This window comes from Mastacembelus armatus, chromosome 2 (assembly GCF_900324485.2).
Source record: "Mastacembelus armatus chromosome 2, fMasArm1.2, whole genome shotgun sequence".
NCBI classification, from domain to species: domain Eukaryota; kingdom Metazoa; phylum Chordata; class Actinopteri; order Synbranchiformes; family Mastacembelidae; genus Mastacembelus; species Mastacembelus armatus.
The window spans coordinates 7,495,861-7,505,215 of NC_046634.1; the positions used below are offsets into that span (position 1 = coordinate 7,495,861).

Genomic DNA, 9,355 nt, shown 5'->3' on the forward strand with positions numbered 1-9,355 from the left:
ACACTGAAATGTGGGCTTTGCTTTTAATGGTCCTACTGTGTGTGTAGGTGTGCACACACATGCACACAACTGATGCGTAGGGGTGTGGAGTGGTCAACTGATGAGGCACTGTGGAGGCTGAGAGCTCTGGAGAGTGGTGTGTGTGGGTTGGAAGCCTCCTCTCCTCTCAGTGAAACACACAGACACACACACACACAAAGCTGGGGGAGGTGGAGGCAGCAGAGCTCGCTTCACCGGCTGTCCATTGATCAGTGGAGAGGTTGGTAGACTTAAAAGATCAGTGTAGAGACCAGTGGAGAGCAGACAGAGAGATGGAGAGGAGGATACTGGGGTCCTGCAGACTGTGGCAGAGACAGAAAGAAAATAGGGCAGGAGAAGCTAGAAAGAGAAAGAAAGAAATGTAAAGAAAGACATAAGTGTGTGGAGAGACAGAGATGAGGGCGAGGAGAGAAATAAAGAGGCAGATCACGGCGTCTGGGTTTGCCCTGGGCTTTAACAGTCTGGATGAAGCCTGCTGGTAAGCACTTCATGTTTCTGTGGTTATGCATGCGATGTATGTGCACATACCTCCCGGGTGCCCATTTGTATGCCTGTCTGTGTCTCATGCAGCCCGTGCTTCAGTGTTGAGCCACTGCAGAGAGGGATGCCAGGCGTTTGTCTCCCCAGTGCAGCAGGCAGCAGCAGCAGGAGGAGTACACATCTTTCAGGCTTCCTTCCACTGCAGACAAAACCATTCAGTCAGTTATCTGTTCAATTAAAAACAGCAGCGCGCTCCGGGCTGCGGCTGCTGCCACTGCTGCAGGATTCATTCAGACCGTATGCCTGTGTGTGCGTGTTTAAGAAGGTGTTAGGGTGGGAAAGCCGTACAGACTTGCTTGTGTTTTCAAGTTGTCGCCTGTGAGGAAAAGAAGAGTGATATTCCCCAGATACAGCTTGTGTGCGTGCATGAAGTGGCTTTTTAGTGTTTTCTATAAAATGTCAGATTGATGTGCTGTAGTAGGAGGGACAGGTACAGAGTGACGCTTTGCATTGTTCCATCACATCCACACATCCTAAATAAGTCATTATACAAATGACCTGTGCTGCAGGCCAATCTGAAACAACTCAAAATAAATCACTGTAATATTCCCACAGTGCCTCAGTCACACACACTTCTCTTGTGTCTTGCAGAGGCTTCTGGTCACATTTCTGTAGTGTTTCTCTTTGTTTGGTGGAGTAGCATTAGATACAGTAGCACTGGATGGCTGTAATAGCTACAGCTGCAGTCAGCGATGATGCGGTCAGTTTTATCAACAGTAAGGTTAAGCACTAAATCATAACACTGAAACATGTCTGCATTACAATGTAACCCCCCCAGTCTGAAGCACATTTCAGCTTTAATCTCATGTAATACAACCAATGAGAGGCTGGTGAAGCATATGATGTAGGTAAGAAGTGTGAGATATGGAGAACGAGTGTTTTTGCTGCATTTTCCTACTTGGCTGAGCTACTGTAACATAGCCACTAAAAGTATAGTGTATTTGCAACTGCAAAAAGTAGCAGAAGCCAATAAGAAATGCGACACTCACGTTTCTATTTTATTTGAAGATTAAATCGCCAAGAACAAGAGTGAAATGGTCTGAAGAGCGTGTGTCTGTGTTTTACAGAGCAAACAACACACAAAAACTACGAGAGTCTGATTTTGCCCCTAAGGTTTCTAGACATAAATGATCACACTGGTCACATATCTTGCCAATCATTTATCCCAATTGTCTCTGGAAATTTCATTGGATGTTCTGGCTGAGATAATAGCCTATTAGATGCAGGGATTTCAATATCTTCCTACTTTAATTAACTGACATTGATTTTATGCACCATCGCCTCTGAGTCCCTCTACGTCGCCTTAAACCACAGCCACTCGTGGTTTAGTGCAGACTAACAGATTTCCATGTCTTCCACATCGGGGCCCCCGGACCCCAGTATGTGCACCACAGAGGCAGGGAGCAGCTGAAGAATCCCCCTTATCATATGGAGTCAACACGCGTTGACGTGTCGCGCTGCGCTTCCGACCACTAGTATTGGTATGCGTCTTCTTCACGCACGCACACAACACTCTCATGGGGACACGCGGCCAGCGGACGCAGCCACGGTAAGTGGAGCCAGTTTTTCATACGGTGCTTTATTTCCAGGGAGGGTTTAGCAAACTTTCTCCTGCCTCGGTGCGTCGTTGTTGTTGTTGCCCGTTTTGGAAAATGGGAAGTTTAACAGACTTTTTCTCGTTCGTCGGCACCATTCCGCCGATCACAGCCTTTCCATGCAGATTGCGCAACGCGGCGTGTGATCGGGCTAAAAACTGAAAACAATACAGTAATGTTGTTTTTATTCAGCACTAGTGTCCTTACTGACCACTCGCTTTGGTCAAAGTCCACCTCATCATCTCGGTTGTGCTTTGCTTTGGCCATGCGGGGCTTATCCAGGGACCACATTTCAGTCTTTCCACTTGGTTAAAAGGGGATTTTCACGCAGAAAAGTGTAGTTTTCTAAAACCCTGAGTCGCATCAACAGTGTTGCTGAACAATCAGTCGTGTTTTTCTTTTTTCCAACTTTAATCTTTCGTTACTTTAAGTGGTAAGTGAGCTGCTTGGTCTGGTGTGTGTGTGTGGGGGCAATGCGCAAAGTGTGTGGTCTCCAGCTCTCCACCCCCGCAGAGACGCACGGTTTGCGCGCACACAAACATAGGCTATGCGCGCACATGTCTGCACGCACACACACACACACACAGACGCTCAGTGTGTCACGGTCGGGCATGTCTCTGGGTCTCAGGAATGCGCCCGGCGTTTTCTCTGTATTTTTCACATTAAGAGCAGTTTGGGAACCGCTTTCAAAGCCGCTCTCTGAACCGCTGCCATCAGCGCCAAGTGAGCGGCAATACAACTTACACTTCCGCTTACACTGTCAAAATAATACTCGCACTGATTTACAAAAGCAACAAAGAAAACACTGTTTCTATTTGTTGTATAGTGTAAATACATCGACTGCATTTAAAGAAGTGATTTAACAACATGTTCCCGATCTAAAGATTAATTGTGACTGCTGATAAAAAGTGCTTGTCTTTAAAAACTGATCAGCAGTCCAAAACTTTACCATTATCAACATAGGACCAATATCCTCTCATTGATAAGCACCAACACATTACAGCTCTAATAGGTGCTATGCATAATGACACGGGGCTGTTACTTTTATTTTATATCATTTTGGTTTATTAATTAAAGTTATGCAGCCTGAAATGCTTTAAATGTTTAGCAACAATGCTCAGCAGCAAAAGTCCACAATCTTAAAATGTTTCTTATTTTATTGCAGACCACTAACATTGTTCAGTTTTGGCCTTAACGCTCCTCAGTTTAGCGCAAATCACAGTTTTATTTTGAACGCAGAAACTCACCCAGTGTCCGGTCTGCGCCTCTTGAACCCCCGCAGGCTTGACGCTGTAGAGGGAGGGGGAGCAGCCCCTGCCTGGAGAGAAGAGAGGGGGAAATTCTTGTGTTTGTGGTATGCGATTACCCAGCGGAGAACCCATGACTGAAGGGGTGGAGGAGGACTGGGGTTGGGTTTAGAATACATTCCTCGCCTTCCTCTTTAAGTTAACCACATTATTGGAGCTGCTGACATGTTGACATCCATAAGCTCCTTACCTGATGCATTGCAACTGGACAAAGTGGTCGGATGACCTCTGCACTGACAACCACGATACAGATAAACTACAAATTCTAATAAAAATGGAGTTTTACTTTGAAAGAACTACCTTCCACAATAAACCACTTCTGTGTGGGGTGGGGTGTTGATGAACCTTTGACTTGATAAAACAAGCAGGACTTTCTTATTTGGTTTGGACAACACCCACCCCCAATAATACTTTTAAAAAATCTTGATTTCAAGCAACAGATAAATAAACGGCTGTGCTGCGTTTACAGTATATGTGTTCGTTAGACAGATAATGTTCAAGCAATGTTTTTGACATAACTTGCACAAAACCATTGAAATGAACTAAATAAATCAGGAGCATATACGATCTTATCCTGCTCCGAAAAGGTCAGACCACCTTCAACTTTGCAGCAAATATAAAAAAATGCACAACCCTCTTGCTTTTTTGACCCCACGTTCCCTCTAATCATTTATGTGCACCCCCTTGAAAACTCACGGCACATTCTACCACATTCTTTTTTTTACCTTTAACGGCCCCTCAGGTGGACACATACACACACACACACACACACAGGCACCAAGTCAGCATTACCTGCAGAAATACAGCAATGTTACATCTGACATATTAAATGGGGCTTGAAAGATTTGCATAAAACCTGCAGAGCTCTGCCTGTTCTTCAGCATCTCTGTCGAAACTGTAATCGCCCACTCGCTAACGACAATTACTATAATGGACTGATTGTTGGATTATACTGCCAAAGTGGTTTTAGCACACATCTGCATAATTGTTCTTAGCATATACGCCTGTGTGGGCTCCTGGGCTGCCATTAGCTGTTGAAGAGAAGAGAGTGATTGAGGAGTTGTTCGATGCTCCAAGAACAGTGGCAAATTGTGTGCCAACTGTGTGGGTGTTTTAAGTGTGTGTGCGTCCATACAGTCTATACTGGATGGAGATTTGCTAAGCATTGTTTTGTAAAAATATTGTTTTTAGATTTGAGTTGGTATTGACTGACCCAGGGGACAGCTCTATGACCAGGGTGAATGGAGCAGAGTTTATTTTCAGGGATCAACTTAAGGGCCCTTGTGGAACATGGAACCTGCATCTCGGTGCAGCTTTTCTGCACAAATAAGTGGAAATATCTAAATTTGAATGAGGATATTTGTGGTAAACAGCATCATGCTGAGTCACCGGTCTAAAAAAAAAAAAAAAAAAGAGTCAAACATGATGGTTATACATGAAAATATTTCATCCTCTGTTAATGACAAGATGCAGTGTTAGAAGGGGCAGTGGGGCTGCAGCTGTCACTCCTCCAAGTCGGACACAGGTTGAAATGTAAACTTAATAGTGGGCTGATACAGAATAAATGTGACTTTTTACTAAATGCAAAAAAAGTATTTTATATCAAAATGTCTAATCAAGATATAGTATATTTATATATACATATATACACATATATATATATATATATATATTCTATTAAACATATATTATGACTATGACTTTCAGACCCTGATGTTCAGCTCTGGAGCCTTTCATTCACATACTGGAACACAAAATTAAAAGCTTCCTGTGTCCAGCTTTTGTTGAAAATCAGATCAGTGGAAGTAATGTCACATGACTAACAGATGGACAGACATATCCGCAGTATGGGAGACTGTAGCAGCGTGAGCCAGACCAACAGCTGAACCCAGCCTTCGAGTTACAGTCCCTGTTTAAACATGCAGCAAAGCTTTTGGGGGGTGCTGACAAAAGCAGCATAGATGAAATCTACCTCTCTCCTCCAGCAACAGCGCTAATTTCTTAATCAGATGTGGAAGTTTGAGTCAGCACAGAGGAAGTTATTGTCTGTGTAACGATACCTGAAACCTGCACTGAGACCCCCGTTACTTCATCTCCTCCCTGTTCTGCTCTCATTGCTCATCTCTTGAGAGTGGGCCAACATCCCACACACACAAAACCATGTTCCCTCTCACTCTCTCCTTCTCTCTGAACAGCACTCTGGGCTAATTACTCTCTGTTTCCATGGCAATGGGTAGCACCTTTTTTTTTTTTCTTACTTGGATAACTGATCGCAAACATGTCTCGCATCACATCATTCAACAGAGGCAACACTAGATCTTCTCAAGTGGATAGATTTTTAATTTGCATCGCTAATGTTTTTTTCATCACCAAATGAACAAGCATGTGCAAAAAAAGTGATTTTCATTAGATTTTTACATCCTGATCAATACATGGTCCAATGTGCATCCTAAGTATTGTGTTTCTTGGCTTCTACATGTGGTTCTACCTTAGAAAGTTACATTTCCCCAGATGTAATTTGTCAACAGGTTACAGTGTGAGTAGGTGAAAAAGTAAGATCAAGAGGAGAGCAACAGTTTTCCACCACTTACACAAAATAGTCGGTTGTATTTTTGTCCATTGAGGCAATTCCAGTTTTTTGGATAATTTCCACTGCAATTTAGTAAAAATCAGCTCTTTCTTTAACAGTGTTAAAAGCCATTTTCTTCACAGGCGTCTCACTTGCATGAAAATCCAAGTTGGAAATGTTAGAAAGGCTCAGGGCAAAATTGTGATGTCTCATATGAACCAATCAGGATTTAACAATATTTGTACCAAAGGATTATTAGTTTCTCACTGCCAATCAAATTTGATTAAATCGCTAATAATGGGAAAGAAGCAGCACTGATTGGAGTGTGTGTGTTAGCGCTTTTGAGTTGTACCTGAGAGAGGTATGGGGGGCTGAGAGTACAACAGCCTGTCTTAGTGGCCCTTGGTTCATTACTGATTAAACACAGAGGAATGTGTTGTCTCTGCATCTGGCTGAAGACCCGAACATCTAAAACTTTCAGGTTAAATGATTGAATTGCACTTACATTTCTGTTAATTTAGAGACACAGGTACCTCTAATGCTCATACCATATGCAGTATCAGCAATTAACCCCTAAAAGCATCTATTTATTATTTTTGCTTTGATCCATATTTAACTGAGAAATTTGTTAGGAGTTAATATCTATGCTCTAATATCTAACAAGAAGTGTAGTTTAATTGTCTTAGGCGGAATAAAAAGTGGGTCTAGGTTGCTCCTCTAATACCACATGTGCCCTAATACCACATCTATGACCCCAGGTTTTATGAATGGGCAGCAGGAAGCTCTGCCATTGGCTAAAAGTGACAGCCAATCGGGGAAGATCATTTGCAAAGGAGGTGGGAGTGGATGAATGGATGTGTCAGACATTTTTAGAGGTCAGGGCCTGGTGTGTGCGTCTGGAGGTGTGTTTATGTGTGTGTGTTGGTGTCACACACTGACCTACTTAGTTTATTGCAGGCGTCTATACATAGCTGTGGGAAAAGCGGGCAGACAATCGGCCTGGTTAAAATTAACAGTCAGGGCCACCTGTCTGTTTCTCACAAAGCCGGAAACGAGAGAGCAGCCGGGGCAGAGATGAAGGGAACAGGAAAGGAAAAAAAATGGGTGGAAAGAGGGATGAAAAGGGAGGGAGGGACGATCACTGTGCTACTCTAACTCCACTGTTCCCCCCACTGCCACACAGTGAGACATTGTTAGGTGGTCTGCATTTTAAGGACAGGGGGTTGGTGACGGTCCAGGCCAAGGAGAGTTCACATACCTCTGTGTTGGACCCCTGCCAGATTTCACAGGGAACATAGGTGGAAAATATAGGGAGAGGAGAGTTAAAGGACTATTCCAACACTGTGATCCTTGATCACACCGAACAGCTTGTGTGATGACAGAGTTTTGGCAGTAGACAGCTTTCTGTGGTGTGTGTAAGCATATATTATGGCAAGTAAATGTGAGAAAATGGCTCTATTTTTGTGAATAATGTTAAAGCCTTTGTGCCATCTGCATGTCCCCCTCCCCCTAGAACATGTAACACTGTTGTCACTCTATCGCAAAACTCATGTTTCCTGCCTTTGTCATTTCAGACAGCCAGCAGGAAGTCTTCATCTTCTTAACTGACATGCATATTAAAACTGGTATCTTGTTTCCTAGAATCACGATTTTTCAGCCCACACTTGTTCCTGTGTGCCTCCACCAAAGTAAGAGTTTGTGGGTGTAGAGGCAAAACGTTTTCAGAGAGGGAACAGCAACAACAGCAGCTAAATTCATACCGTGAATATCAGAACAGCTGGAGGATTCAGCTCTCAGAACTGTTCTCAAATGCACTCAAATGTTAGTACAAAATGCCACATACCTGTTCTCCATGAAGGCTGTATGTTGTTGTCCTCTGGGCTCACTGACTCCCTTGTATGAAGAAAGTGATTCTCATCCCAGCGTCTTTCCTTTGCAGGTCTTCTGTCAGACAGAAGAGCAGATTGACGCTCCAAGAAAGGCGGTGGAAAGTCCTCCAGCATTCAGCCATGGCAGGCAAAATGGAAGCTGCAGGAGCCGGCCTCGATCGGCCATCTTGGGTGCAGCACTGGGAGCAGAAGGACTGTGTGGAGCTGAAAGGAAAAGAAGGAGAAGGAGAGGGAAAGGGCACTTTAGCTTTTTTTAAATTTTTGATTTGAAGAGAAGTTGTGGACCAACCAACCAACCATCATTTCCATTGATAGAGGTACACTGATAACTGCACTGCAAATTACTGCAAATTGGTGTAAAAACCCACAATCTCAATGAGTGGTTGTCAAAGTTGAAGGCTTTTGAACGCAGCAGTGTGCCACTCAGTCAGACTGTAGTATGTGCACAATTTGCAGAGGATTTTTTTCCCCTTCTTTTATAAGAATAAGTTTAAAATATTAAAATCATCCAGTAACTTACAAGAGCCATCTAAAAGAACTGTTCTGTCCACATTAGCACATTTTCTGTACGTGTGAAGGAAATTGGCAGAGCATTTGTAGGTTTGGGTGCAAATGGGAAAAGAGTCTGCTGTGTTGTATCCAGCTGCACCTTGAAGACCTTTTTTTGTATTAGAGCTGTACCACATGTGGTTTGTGAAATTTCAGATTTCCTTTTAAAAGAACATGTTTCACCTGCATTATATCAACAGTTCAAATGACAACGCACCTTATATCCTGGGGATCCTTCTTGCTTGTCATATTCTCTCAGCGTGAGGTCCTTTCCCTCTTCATCCGTCACTGTTTTGGCTGAAATGTGGAAACTGGGCAGCCATTTTGGCTCAAAGCTGCAGACCCACATGGCACCCAGGGGTTGCTCAGTAGTCAGTGTAGATCCTGTGGGGCTGGCAGCAGCTACATCTGGCTACTGGGTCTCTGCTGGCAGCCATGTACAGTATGAAGAGGACATACACCTTTACTGTATGTTTGGATGATATTTCACATGCTTTGTAGAACATCTTAACACAGGTTTGGTTGTGTTATTTTCTCTCACACCCTCTCCATGATTTATTTTTTCTGCCATGCAGTTTTTAAATTTCTTACGTGTAAATGAAGCTGGGTGAGTTCTGGACCTGGCATACAGTGTAGGATTCTGTGTGTGTCAGTCTACAGCTACATTGTCTGCTGGGTTTCAGGCCTATACTCATTCACATGAATCCCCACATCTTACAAAGTGTTTCCATTGTTCTACTGTTTATATATCAAATATATGTATGAGAGGTTATTGTGGTGTGTCTGAGGAATAGACATTCGTAATTTGACAACTTTGTTTATTGACTCATAAAACATTCTTCAAACAATAAAACAATTTTAAATGTC

At 43.2% G+C, this 9,355-nt stretch overlaps 1 long non-coding RNA gene across 1 annotated transcript; it reads left to right on the forward strand.

The window, feature by feature from the left end:
• The first annotated feature begins 1,897 nt into the window (after positions 1–1,897).
• LOC113127217 (uncharacterized) lies at positions 1,898–9,353 on the forward strand. Its single transcript, XR_003295402.1, has 2 exons — positions 1,898–2,128; positions 7,990–9,353. It is a non-coding gene; the product is annotated as an uncharacterized LOC113127217 (long non-coding RNA).
• The last annotated feature ends 2 nt before the right edge of the window (positions 9,354–9,355 follow it).